Below are 14001 nucleotides of genomic sequence, written 5' to 3' on the forward strand. Positions count from 1 at the left end.
ACCCTGTCATAACCACAGTACAAACGTGAGTTCAACTGTGACTTCTGTCATAGGTCATTCTGTCCCTTCAAACCAACCCTCAACTTCCCAATCTCAACCTCAACCATCTCATCTCATCTCCCAGTGGCTCCAAGAAACTGAAAATCAACCTTCAACCACTGAAGATCTTGTAGTTGACCAGATTGGAGGCCTTGCACAAATCTCACAACAGCTGCTCACATCCAACATGTCAAATCAGGACTACCAAGCTATCATGCTCACCCACCAGGCATATGTTGAAGATAATCAAGCAAAAATTGTTGATGAAGCGGGTCAGGATGCAAACTGTGATGCTTGGATGGATAATGAATTCTCTATTGAAATGGATGTTGTGCTAGCTCAGTTCAGGGAGGAGTATATCACTATTCTGGGAAGCAATTCTAGATCCCTAACTCCTTAGGAAGTGTATGATGCCATCAATGATGTATACAAAGCTCAAATCAAGGCCTTCCACAACTATGGAAAGGCACTTCAAATCACATTGAATGGAAATCAAGACAAAATAATGAAGATGGTGAGGGAAAAGATGGATCAAATCATCCCTTCTCAGACTGAGATTAAAAACAAATTCTCCAATATTGCTGATCAGATGTCTTGGTATAATCTGAGTAGAGTAGAGACAAGTGTCAAGAATCTCAAAACTTCATTTGTGGCCCTGAATGCACAAGTTCAACAATATATTATTATTTCTAATGATACAAGACTGAAGTTGGATCAAATGCACACTAGCAGATACACTCCTTCAGCCTTGCTCATGGATGGAATTAAGAAGGCCGTGCATGACACTTCTTGGGTTTCTACATCTACTTCTACCTCTACTGCAGGCTCCTCTACTCAAGATATTCAAGATCTCAAGGCACAAGTTGCTTCTCTAGAGATTTCAAATGCCTCCCTCAATGCTCAAGTTCAGGATTTGACTTCTCTAGTAAAGAGTCAACAATCAGATATCAAAACCCTGGTGGACTCTCACAAGCATCTCCAAGTACATAATTCTGTTGCTTTGGGGGCCATTATGGGGAAGCTCAACATACCACTGCCCTCACTACCTAAAGAAATAAGGCCAAAATTACCAACTCCCCTACTCATGCCTGTCACCAAAACTAAGGGGGAGATTGAGGCTAGGATTCAACAATCCAGGGATGCCAAATCTAAGTCTAAAGAGCCTATTCAGGTTGGTCAAAGCTCTTCATATGCTCAAGTCTCTCATGATGTTGGAAAAGAAAGACTTCAAAAAGCTGCAGAAGGACTATATCAAGACCAAGAATTCAGTGAATTCTTGCAGTACTAAGAATGTCTCTTCAAAACAACTACATGACCTACAAGAAAGCTTCGGCGAAGAATATCAACTTCATTAGGGCAGTAGTTGTAAAAATTGATAATTTTTTGAAGAAAAGAATTGTTTTGAATATCATTGATAGCGGTGTGGATAGATGTCTTCAGGTGTCTCTTCCAAATATTAAAACCTTAAGAGCATCTGAACTGGATGTAATGATTGAAAGAGTAAATCCAGTTATTCCAGAAGACACCCAACTTCTCCATGAGCTCAAAAATGCACAGGTAACAGCTTTTCCTGAATCCAATCTATATCCAAATAAAGGGGTAGTCTACATATGTCCAACAACCAAGAAATGCAAACATTTCCTTGTTCCAAAAAACCATGTCAAATCAAACATGAGGCTGATCATGAGTTTGCAGTCAGATCTAAAGTACAAAAGGAGCAAGAAGCATGAAGATTTGGAGACGATAAAGATCTTGGACAAATACCTAATAAACTCTTACACCATGTTGCCACCCACTCAGTTTAATCTAAGAAATGACAATGATGATGATAAGCAGAAGCATGATGAATAAAAACTTCTGGCTCAAATCCAATCAATTATCAAGAGCAGCTGGTAGGAAGGATAAGAAGCATGATGAGAAGAAGGATGGTGACAAGAAAAGAGGAGAAGAAAGTGAAGGGTTTTTAGCACATAAACGCAATGAAAATGTAAATTTAAATCTTAAAAAAAACTGAAACCCTCCGCAGGATCCATACGAAAAATAATATTTAATTCGTAGTTCAGTATGTTTACCTCAAGAAACATTACGTTAATGGAAAGATGGAGGTCTTTAATAGCGATCCAAGAACGATGAACGGAAATCCCTAGCAGCTGCTCCTCAAGTGTGAAGCACTCCACCGGTATCCACCAAGAGTACAATGTGATGGAGGAGGAAGAGGTTGAGAGAATTAGTTGCCTCCCTCTTGTTCTACTTTAGAATTAGGGTTAATTATTTGGGTTAAGGCAAATAGGGTTTATAACAGTATATTTATAGGCAAATTTTTCAGATGAAATTTTTTCATAAAATATTATTATTATTAACCCTTTAATTGATTATTCTTATTAACCAATTAACTAATATACCCATTGAACATTCTCTTCCTTCACTGGAAGGGGTAGATCCTTTATTGATCATACACTATCTTCGTGTACAAATTTCTATACCCAGTAGAGCGCTTATAATTGTCCCTGGAGACTAAGAACTAAACCAAAGCATAGTTCAGTGTACGCAAGATGACTATGATGACCTCAAGTCTAAGGATACTTGTACAACTATCACTATGTGAATAACTGCTGACACGTGAGTGAACTCCATCAGTTGTTCAGCTGTGTCAGTCATGTTCAGTGAACTTATTCTATAATAAGCACCTACATACTAGCTATAGTGTCACCACACAAATGTCTATGAAAACAGACATCCTTCATAATGAAGCAAGGATAGTATGTACCGATCTTTGCGGATTACTAATTACCAGTTAGTAATCCTATGATCAGGAAATATTTAAGTTTAGAGTTATCATCTTTTAGGTCTCATTATTATGATCTCATCATAATCCATAAAAAGCTTTACTCTAAACTATGGTATATCTTATTTAAACACTTAAATAGATAAAGCCCGCAATAAAACCAAAACAAGTCTTTTATTAATATCAATGAAATCAAAACAGATTACATAAAAGTTATTCCTAAATCATCATACATGATTGGACTTAGGACACATCTCTTTCAATCTCCCACTTGTACTAAGGCCAATCACTCTGGTATCTAATACCCATCTTGTCTTTATGACGATCAAAGTGACTTTGAGAAAGTGGCTTTGTGAGTGGGTCTGCTACGTTATTATGTATGTCAACTCTCTTGACGTCTCCTCTTTCAATACAATACAAGAAATGTTACCGCGCTCCCACTAAAATTTTTATAGACACATGGTTCATCTATGTTTTTGATAAAACCAAACTCTTTGATTGTCTCATCAAAACGAATGTTCCATCTACGAGAAGCTTGCTTTAAACCATATATGGTACGCAGCAACTTACACACTAGGTGTTCATTTCCCTTGGAAAGAAAACCCTCTGGCTGTGTCATATACACTTCCTCTTCAAGTTTCCCATTGAGGAAGGCCATTTTCACGTCCATTTTCCAGATCTCATAGTCATAGTAACAATCGCAAGCAAAATCCGAATTGATTTTAACAGGGCTACATGCAAAAAAGTTTCATCAAAGTCAATCCCTTGCCATTATCTGAATCCTTTTGCCACGAGCCTGGCCTTATAGGTCTCCACCTGCCCATCTGCTCCAATCTTTCTTTTGTATACCCATTTGCACCCAATAGGCTTAACACCTTAAGGCGCCTCAACCAGAGTCCATAATTGGTTGGTATACATAGATTCCATTTCAGATTTCATGGCACTATGCCATTTCTCTGAGTCAACACTACTAATAGCCTCATTATAGGTCACAGGGTCGTCATCATCAATGATTGACAACTCATTGTCATTCTCAATGACAAGGCCATAATACCTCTCAGGTTGGTCAGACACTCTCCCTGACCTATGAATGGGCTATTCCACATAATGTTGTTCAGTCTGAACAGGTGTTTCCACTTGATCCGTAGTAGTTTGTGCTTCTTGAACTTCATCAAGTTCAATTTTGCTCCCACTGTTTCCTTCAAGGATAAACTGCTTTTCCAAGAAGGTAGCATGTCTGGAGACAAACACCCGATGATCGATGTAAAAGTAATACCCTAAAGTCTCTTTAGGATATCCCACAAAATTACATTTTACAGATCGAGATTCCAGCTAATCCGGGTCAACTTTCTTGACATAAGCTGGACATCCACAAATCTTAACGTGTTTAAGACTCGGTTTCCTTTCTTTCCATATCTCATAGGGAGTTTGAAGAACAGATTTGGAAGGCACCTTATTCAGTAAATATGCTGAGGTTTCCAATGCATAACCCCACAGGAATACTGGAAGATTCGCATAGCTCATCATGGACCGAACCATGTCTAACAAAGTTCGATTTCTCCTTTCAGATACCCCATTCAACTGTGGAGTATATGGAGGAGTCCACTAGGAGACTATGATGGATTTTAATCGCAGCGGAGGCATGGTAAAACACTTTTTACACATATAAAATCCAAATAAAAGCATATAAATCCTGATTAAAACATATGAATCGATTACTAACCTTTAATAGCGATCCAAAAGCAACGATCGGAGATCCTTAGCAGCTGCTCCTCAAACGTGAAGCACTCCACCGGTATCCACCAAGAAAATGACGTTAAGGAGGAGGAGGAGGTGGAGAGAATTAGGTTTTCTTAAAAAACTTTTTGGGTTTTTTGGGTTAGAATAAAATAGGGTTTATAATAGTATATTTATAGGCAAAATTTTCAGCTGAAATTTTCCCATAAAATATTATTATTATTAACCCATTTATTATTCTCATTAATAATTAAAACACCTTTTAATTATTAATCCTTTTTCTAAACACTTTAGAAATAATTCTCTCTCTTGATTTAATTTCCAAAAATTAAATTCTTAATTAATAATATTAAGAACTTTTCTTAATTAATTTATAATCAATTAAATCTCATTTAATCAATTATAAAATTGTCCAATTAATTATTTATTTCATAAATAAATAATTATTGGCCATTATTAATTAATTCCTCCACCATTAAATCATTTTCTTTTTATGGTGTGACCCTGTAGGTTCAATATTAAGCCGGTAGTAGAAATAAATAATAATAAAACTATTTTATCATTATTTATATAAATTCTCTAATTTATTAAATATGATTAATTAATAAATTAATCATATTTATTCTACATCGTGAGGGATACTTCTTAGCATATCGCGACTATCCGGATAATACGAATTCACTGCTTAGAATACCAAGAACCTATTCAGTGAATAGTTACCGTACAATAAACTCCTTCTACCCTACAATGTCCTGATTAAATACAAGGCATGGATCTTGTGTCAAGCCTATCTAATTTAATCACTTGCTTACCATTTACTATGCTTAGTTCTATGCAAATTAAAAACTTCTTTCTAATTTCATTCACTCTGGCCAGAGATTCCTGAACTAGCATAAGTGGATCAGCCTTGAACATTCGCTTCCTTCACTGGAAGGGGTAGATCCTTCATTGATCATACACTATCTTTGTGTACAAATTCCTATACCCAGTAGAGCCCTAATAATTGTCCCTGGAGACTAAGAACTAAACCAAAGCATAGTTCAGTGTACACAAGATGATTATGATGACCTCAAGTCTAAGGATACTTGTACAACTATCACTATGTGAACAACTGCTGACACGTGAGTGAACTCCATCAGTTGTTCAGCTGTACGAGTCATGTTCAGTGAACTTATTCTATAATAAGCACCTACATACTAGCTATAGTGTCACCACACAAATGTCTATGAGAACAGACATCCTTCATAATGAAGCAAACATAGTATGTACCGATCTTTGCGGATTATTAATTACCAGTTAGTAATCCTATGACCAGGAACTATTTAAGTTTAGAGTTATCATCTTTTAGGTCCCACTATTATGATCTCATCATAATCCATAAAAAGTTTTACTCTAAACTATGGTATATCTTATTTAAACACTTAAATAGATAGAGCCCGTAATAAAAACAAAACAAGTCTTTTATTAATATCAATGAAATCAAAACAGATTACATAAAAGTTATTCCTAAATCCTAATACATGATTGGACTTAGGACATATTCCTTTCAATCTCCCACTTGTACTAAAGCCAATCACTCTGGTATCTAATACCCATCTAGTCTTTTTGACGATCAAAGTGACTTTCATAAAGTAGCTTTGTGAGTGGGTCTACTATGTTGTTATGTGTGTCAACTCTAATTCAATACAACACAATAAATGTTATCGCGCTCCCACTAACCCTTTTGTAGACACATGGTTCATCTACGTTTTTCATAAAACCAAACTCTTTGATTATCTCATCAAAACGGATGTTCCATCTACGAGAAGCTTGCTTTAAACCACATATGGTTCGCAGCAGCTTACACACTAGGTTTTCATTTCTCTTGGAAAGAAAACCATCTGGCTAATTGCCAGATCTCATAGTCGTAGTAAGCAGCAATCGCAAGCAAAATCCGAACTGATTATAACAGGGCTACAGGTAAAAGGTTTCATCAAAGTCAATCCATTGCCTTTGTTTGAATTCTTTTGCCACAAGCCTGGCCTTAAAGGTCTCCACCTGGCCATCTGCTCTAATCATTCTTTTGTATCCCGTATACATAGATTTCATTCCGGATTTTATGGCACTATGCCATTTCTCTGAGTCAACACTACTCATAGCCTCATTATAGGTCACAGGGTCATCATCATCAATGATCAACAACTCATTGTCATTCTCAATGACAAGGCCATATTACCTCTCAGGTTGGCGAGACACTCTCCCTGACCTACGAATGGGCTGTTCCACAGAAGGTTGTTCAGTCAGAACAGGCGTTTCCACTTGATCCGTAGTAGTTTGTGCTTCTTGAACTTCATCAAGTTCAATTTTGCTCCCACTGTTTCCTTCGAGGATAAACTCCTTTTCCAAGAAGGTAGCATGTCTGGAGACAAACACCCGATGATCGGTGTAAAAGTAATACCCTAAAGTCTCTTTAGGATATCCCACAAAACTACATTTTACGGATCGATATTCCAGCTTATCTGGGTCAACTTATTTGACATAAGCCGGACATCCCCAAATCTTAACGTGTTTAAGACTCGGTTTCCTTTCTTTCCATATCTTATACGGAGTTTGAGGAACAGATTTGGAAGGCACCTTATTCAGTAAATATGCTGAGGTTTCCAATGCATAACCCCATAGGAATACTGGAAGATTTGCATAGCTCATCATGGACCGAACTATGTCTAACAAAGTTCGATTTCTCCTTTCAGATACCAATTCTGGAGGCGTCCACTGGGAGACTATACCATTTACTTTGAGATAATCCAGAAACTCTCCATTCAAGTATTCACCACCTCGATCTAATCGAAGAATTATAATACTATGTTTGGTTTGTTTCTCCACTTCATACTTATACTCTTTGAACTTTTCAAAGACTTCAGACTTGTATTTCATCAAACACATATCCGAATCTAGATCTATTATCCATGAAAGTAATGAAGTATGAAATCCACCCATGGCTTGCGTAGACATTGGTCCACATACATCTGTGTGTACCATTCCTAGCAAATTTGCAGCCCTCTCTCCATGTCTACTAAATGGAGACTGCAGTGCCAAATGAAGTGAGATTTTATCATCCCTTTTCTTTTATTAGTTTGTTCAATCTGAAGTAAATTATGTCACATTTATACAGACCATTATTTAAAGTACCACGTCCATAAAGAATATTATCTCTAAGAATAGAACATTCATTATTCTCAATAATAAATAAAAATCCAGCCAAGTCTAACATGGGAATAGAAATAATATTACTCACAATCGAGGGAACAAAATAACAATTATTTAAAACAATAGTCTTGCCCGTAGGCATATGTAAATGAAATGATTCTACATCTTCAGCAGCAACTCTTGCTCCATTTCCTATCAGTAGAATCACCTCCTCTTCCTCAAAAGTCCTACTTCTCCTTAGTCCCTGCAACAAATTGCAGATATGAGAACCACAGGCGGTATCTAATACCCAAGTAGAAATTTGATTTAATGACATATTCACTTCTATCATTAACATACCAGAATCAGAAGCGGTAGTCTCACTACCCTTCTTCTTCTTCAATTCTGCAAGGTAAACCTTGCAGTTCCTCTTCCAGTGCCCCACCTTGTTACAGTGAAAGCAAACAACTTTGCTCTTGGGGTCTTCAGCTTTTGGTGGAATCGGCGTTTTCTCACCTACTTTCTTCTTCTTGGAAGGGTTCCTCTTCCTTTTCTTAGGATTGGAACCTTCACCAATTAGAAGAACAGAACTCTTCTTAGGGGGAAAATTCGATTCCGTAGTCTTCAACATGTTGTGGAGTTCAGGCAGGCTGACATCCAACTTATTCATGTGAAAGTTCACAACAAACTACGAGAACAAACTCGGAAGCGATTGCAAGACCAGGTCTTGGCTCAGCTCCCCATCCATGGCAAAACCAAGTTGTCCAAGACGTTCAATCAAATCGATCATCTTAAGTACATGGTCATTCACAAATGATCCCTCAGACATCCTACAACCGAACAGCTCCTTCGATATCTCATATCGAGCTGTCCTCCCTGCCACATCATACAACTCTTGTAGATGCATGAGGATAGTGTGAGCATCCATATGCTCATGTTGCTTCTGTAGATCAATGTTCATGGAAGCTAGCATGATGCATTGAGCAACATTTGCATCATCTACCCACTTACGATACACAACATGTTCATCATTATGTGCATCACTAGCAGGTTCAGTAGGCTTAGGTGAGTCAATCACGTATTCCAGCTTCTCAATCCTGAGAACAATTCTCAAGTTTCGAAGCTAGTCAGCATAATTAGGACCAGTCAACTTGTGAGCATCCAGTATGCTCCTGAGTGATAGTGCAGAAGATATAATGTATATTATAAATCTGTAAATGATAAACACATAACAACACTTAGCAAATATTCAATTTCATTTTAAAAACACTATATGAATCGGGTCTTTATTCATAAGTGGCTCCCACTAGTTTATCTAATTTATTCAACCCCCTACGTGAAAAATTAAGCATTCATAATGCTAGTGGGAATAGGGATCCTACATTCCATTACATAACCCCGGCTGTAGCATGAACCGCCATGTAATGTTTAATAGGCAGAAAACTCTTGTCAATTACATCTTATGTTATTCCCTAATCAAACTTTAGCCTCTTGAATACTTGAGTCACGGCTGTGGCACGACAAACTCAATATTCTAAGTCAAGTCTAACCCAACATTCCGTACATTTGAATCAGTCTCCAACGGCCCACGGCTGTGGCACATACCGACCTTTAGATTCTAATTCAATGTACACATCTCTATGTAATAGACAAGTATTTCTTATTTTGAAATCAAAGCCCTCGTCTGTAGCACGAACCGACAATGATTTAAAAATAAGAACTACTTTCTATCATGTTGGAAGGCTATGACCGACACAAGCCCGTTGTATCATTGGCCAATTACTACTTGATATTATTTAATTTTAGAGGGATTATTTTACGTTACAATCATAATCATATTATAAAGAGATTCTTCCTTTTAAATTAAATATTTCAAATCAATAATCAATAATCAGATGATTCCCAGATCGGGTGGAGCATTGTCAAGAGGCGTCACTTAATAACCCTTTCTTACAGATAGAAATCTGTTGTTGAAAGAATCATCCTTTCTCTCATATTGAAAATTCATATTCAATTACGTGTTTCATAAACACAAGAATCTCATGATTGTATTCATAATATTATTATTAAGGTTATGAAACAATTTCACTATACTAGATTGTCTAACAAGCGCCTTATGTTCATTTAAGTTCACTTAAATCTATCATCGCATGATAAACTAAGCATATATCACATATATCAACATGAATAAACATCAAGGTAGGCATGTTACATCATCTAGCATATTGGTCTAAGCATTATACATCTCTATGTATCACATGAAGCATTTAAAAGCTATTAAAACAGTCAAAAAACAGCTTTAAAACACTTCTGTTAGCTATAAACAGTTCGAAACAATTTCATAAAATATCATATAATATACCGTTAGAAGCGTCTCGAAAAGACGAATCCAACGGCACCAAAAACACCCAATTCTGAGCTGGCACGCGCCGAAATAAGGTCCCCCACGCGCGGCCACGCGCACACGCGCTGTCAGACGCGTGTTAGAACACCGCCCACGCGCGCCACGCGCCCCACGCGCTACACGCGCCTACGACCCTACGCTGACGTCAGCATGACATCATCTGATGATGTAAGCACGTTGACCAGCGCGTGTCCGCCACGCGCCGCGCGTGGTACACGGGCGCGTGTACCCCATGCGCGCACGGCAGACGCGCGGTCCTCCTTCCTGCGTCGACTGTTGCCGCCTGACAATTCTCGCACGGAATTCCGTGCGCCGTACCTATTCTTTTCTCTTTTCCGTGCCACCATTACACCACAGCAGCACATTCAACAGATGCAGATATATACATACATACTAACAATTTATATATATATACATGATTATTTAATTACGAATTTAATTACAAGATCTTCAAAAATTCATAATAAAAAATCTATACATCATAAAATTATGAAAAAAATACCCAGACGATCTACAACACTTGTAGAACCCAGATCAACATTCAAAATTATTCTGAGAAACGATTTCTCATCAGACATAATTAATCCATAATATAACTTGTAAAAATCATAATTAATTCATAGAAGCACATAAAATTCTGAAATTTTTACCACAGATCTATATGCATACAATCTATGCTCTGATACCATTGATGGATTTTAATCGCAGTGGAGGCATGGTAAAACACTTTTTACACATATAAAATCCAAATAAAAGTATATAAATCGTGATTAAAACATATGAATCGATTACTAACCTTTAATAGCGATCCAAAAGCAACGATCGGAGATCCTTAGCAACTGCTCCTCAAATGTGAAGCACTCCACCGGTATCCACCAAGAAAACGACGTTAAGGAGGAGGAGGAGGTGGAGAGAATTAGGTTTTCTTAAAAAACTTTTCGGGGTTTTTGGGTTAGAATAAAATAGGGTTTATAATAGTATATTTATAGGCAAAATTTTCAGCTGAAATTTTCCCATAAAATATTATTATTATTAACCCATTTATTATTCTCATTAATAATTAAAACACCTTTTAATTATTAATCCTTTTTCTAAACACTTTAGAAATAATTCTCTCTCTTGATTTAATTTCCAAAATTAAATTCTTACTTAATAATATTAAGAACTTTTCTTAATTAATTTATAATCAATTAAATCTCATTTAATCAATTATTAAATTTGCCAATTAATTATTTATTTCATAAATAAATAATTATTAGCCATTATTAATTAATTCCGCCACCATTAAATCATTTTCTTTTTATGGTGTGACCCTGTAGGTTCAATATTAAGCCGGTAGTAGAAATAAATAATAATAAAACTATTTTATCATTATTTATATAAATTCTCTAATTTATTAAATATGATTAATTAATAAATTAATCATATTTATTCTACATCGTGAGGGATACTTCTCAACATATCGCGACTATCCGGATAATACGAATTCACTGCTTAGAATACCAAGAACCTATTCAGTGAATAGTTACCGTACAATAAACTCCTTCTACCCTACAATGTCCTGATTAAATACAAGGCATGGATCTTGTGTCAAGCCTATCTAATTTAATCACTTGCTTACCATTTACTATGCTTAGTTCTATGCAAATTAGAAACTCCTTTCTAATTTCATTCACTCTGGCCAGAGATTCCTGAACTAGCATAAGTGGATCAGCCTTGAACATTCGCTTCCTTCACTGGAAGGGGTAGATCCTTTATTGATCATATACTATCTTCGTGTAAAAATTCCTATACCCAGTAGAGCCCTAATAATTGTCCCTGGAGACTAAGAACTAAACCAAAGCATAGTTCAGTGTACACAAGATGACTATGATGACCTCAAGTCTAAGAATACTTGTACAACTATCACTATGTGAACAACTGCTGACACGTGAGTGAACTCCATCAGTTGTTCAGCTGTGCGAGTCATGTTCAGTGAACTTACTCTATAATAAGCACCTACATACTAGCTATAGTGTCACCACACAAATGTCTATGAGAACAGACATCCTTCATAATGAAGCAAGCATAGTATGTACCGATCTTTGCGGATTATTAATTACCAGTTAGTAATCCTATGACCGAGAACTATTTAAGTTTAGAGTTATCATCTTTTAGGTCTCACTATTATGATCTCATCATAATCCATAAAAAGCTTTACTCTAAACTATGGTATATCTTATTTAAACACTTAAATAGATAGAGCCCGTAATAAAAACAAAACAAGTCTTTTATTAATATCAATGAAATCAAAACAGATTACATAAAAGTTATTCCTAAATCCTAATACATGATTGGACTTAGGACATATTCCTTTCAGACTATACCATTTTCTTTGAGATAAGCTAGAAACTCTCAATTCAAGTATTCACCACCTCGATCTAATCGAAGAGTTATAATACTATGTTTGGTTTGTTTCTCCACTTCATACTTGTATTCTTTGAACTTTTCAAAGACTTCAGACTTGGGTTTCATCAAATACACATATCTGAATCTAGATCAATCATCTATGAAAGCAATGAAGTATGAAAATCCACCCATGGCTTGCGTAGACATTGGTCCACATACATCTGTGTGTACCAATCCTAGCAAATCTGCAGTCCTCTCTCCATGTCAACTAAATGGAGATTTGGTCATTTTACCCAATAGACAAGACTCGCATGTATGATATGATTCAAAATCAAAGGGGTCAAGTAACCCTTCCTTATGCAATGTCCGCAGTCTATTTTCACTAATATGACCAAGTCCGCAGTGCCACAAGAAAGTGAGATTTTCATCATCCCTTTTTCTTTTATTAGTATATTCAATTTGTAGTAAATTATACTCTATGTCACATACATAAAGACCATTGTTTAAAATACCACTTCCATAAAGAACATTATCTCTAAGAATTGAACATTTATTATTCTGAATAACAAATGAAAATCCAGCCAAGTCTAACATGGAATAGAAATAATATTCCTCACAATCGAGGGAACAAAATAACAATTATTTAGAACAATAGTCTTGCCCGTAGGCATATGTAAATGAAATAATCCTACAGCTTCAGCAGCAACTCTTGCTCCATTTCCCATCCGTAGTATCACCTCCTCTTCTTCAAGAGTCCTACTTCTCCTTAGTCCCTGCAACGAATTGCAAATATGAGAACCACAGGCGGTATCTAATACCCAAGTAGAAATTTGACTTAGTGACATATTAACTTCGATCATGAACATACCTGAATCAGAAGCGGTAGTCTCACTATCCTTCTTCTTCTTCAATTCTGTAAGGTAAACCTTATAGTTCCTCTTCCAGTGCCCCACCTTGTTACAGTGAAAGCAAACAACTTTGCTCTTGGGATCTTCAGCTTTTGGTGGAACCGGATTTTTCCCACCTACATTCTTCTTCTTGGAAGGGTTCTTCTTCCTTTTCTTAGGATTGGAACCTTCACCAATTAGAAGAATAGAACTCTTCTTAGGTGGAAAATTTGATTCCGCAGTCTTCAACATGTTGTGGAGTTCAGGCAGGCTGACATCCAGCTTATTCATGTGAAAGTTCACAACAAACTGCGAGAACTAACTCGGAAGTGATTGCAAGACCAAGTCTTGGCTCAACTCCCCATCCATGGCAAAACCAAGTTGTCCAAGACGTTCAATCAAATTGATCATCTTAAGTACATGGTCATTCACAGATGATCCCTCAGACATCCTACAACCGAACAGTTCCTTCGATATCTCATATCAAGCTGTCCTCCCTGCCACATCATACAACTCTTGTAGATGCATAAGGATAGTGTGAACATCCATATGCTCATGTTGCTTCTATAGCTCAATGTTCATGGAAGCTAGCATGA

Source organism: Apium graveolens, chromosome 6, assembly GCF_009905375.1.
Source record: "Apium graveolens cultivar Ventura chromosome 6, ASM990537v1, whole genome shotgun sequence".
Lineage (NCBI taxonomy): Eukaryota > Viridiplantae > Streptophyta > Magnoliopsida > Apiales > Apiaceae > Apium > Apium graveolens.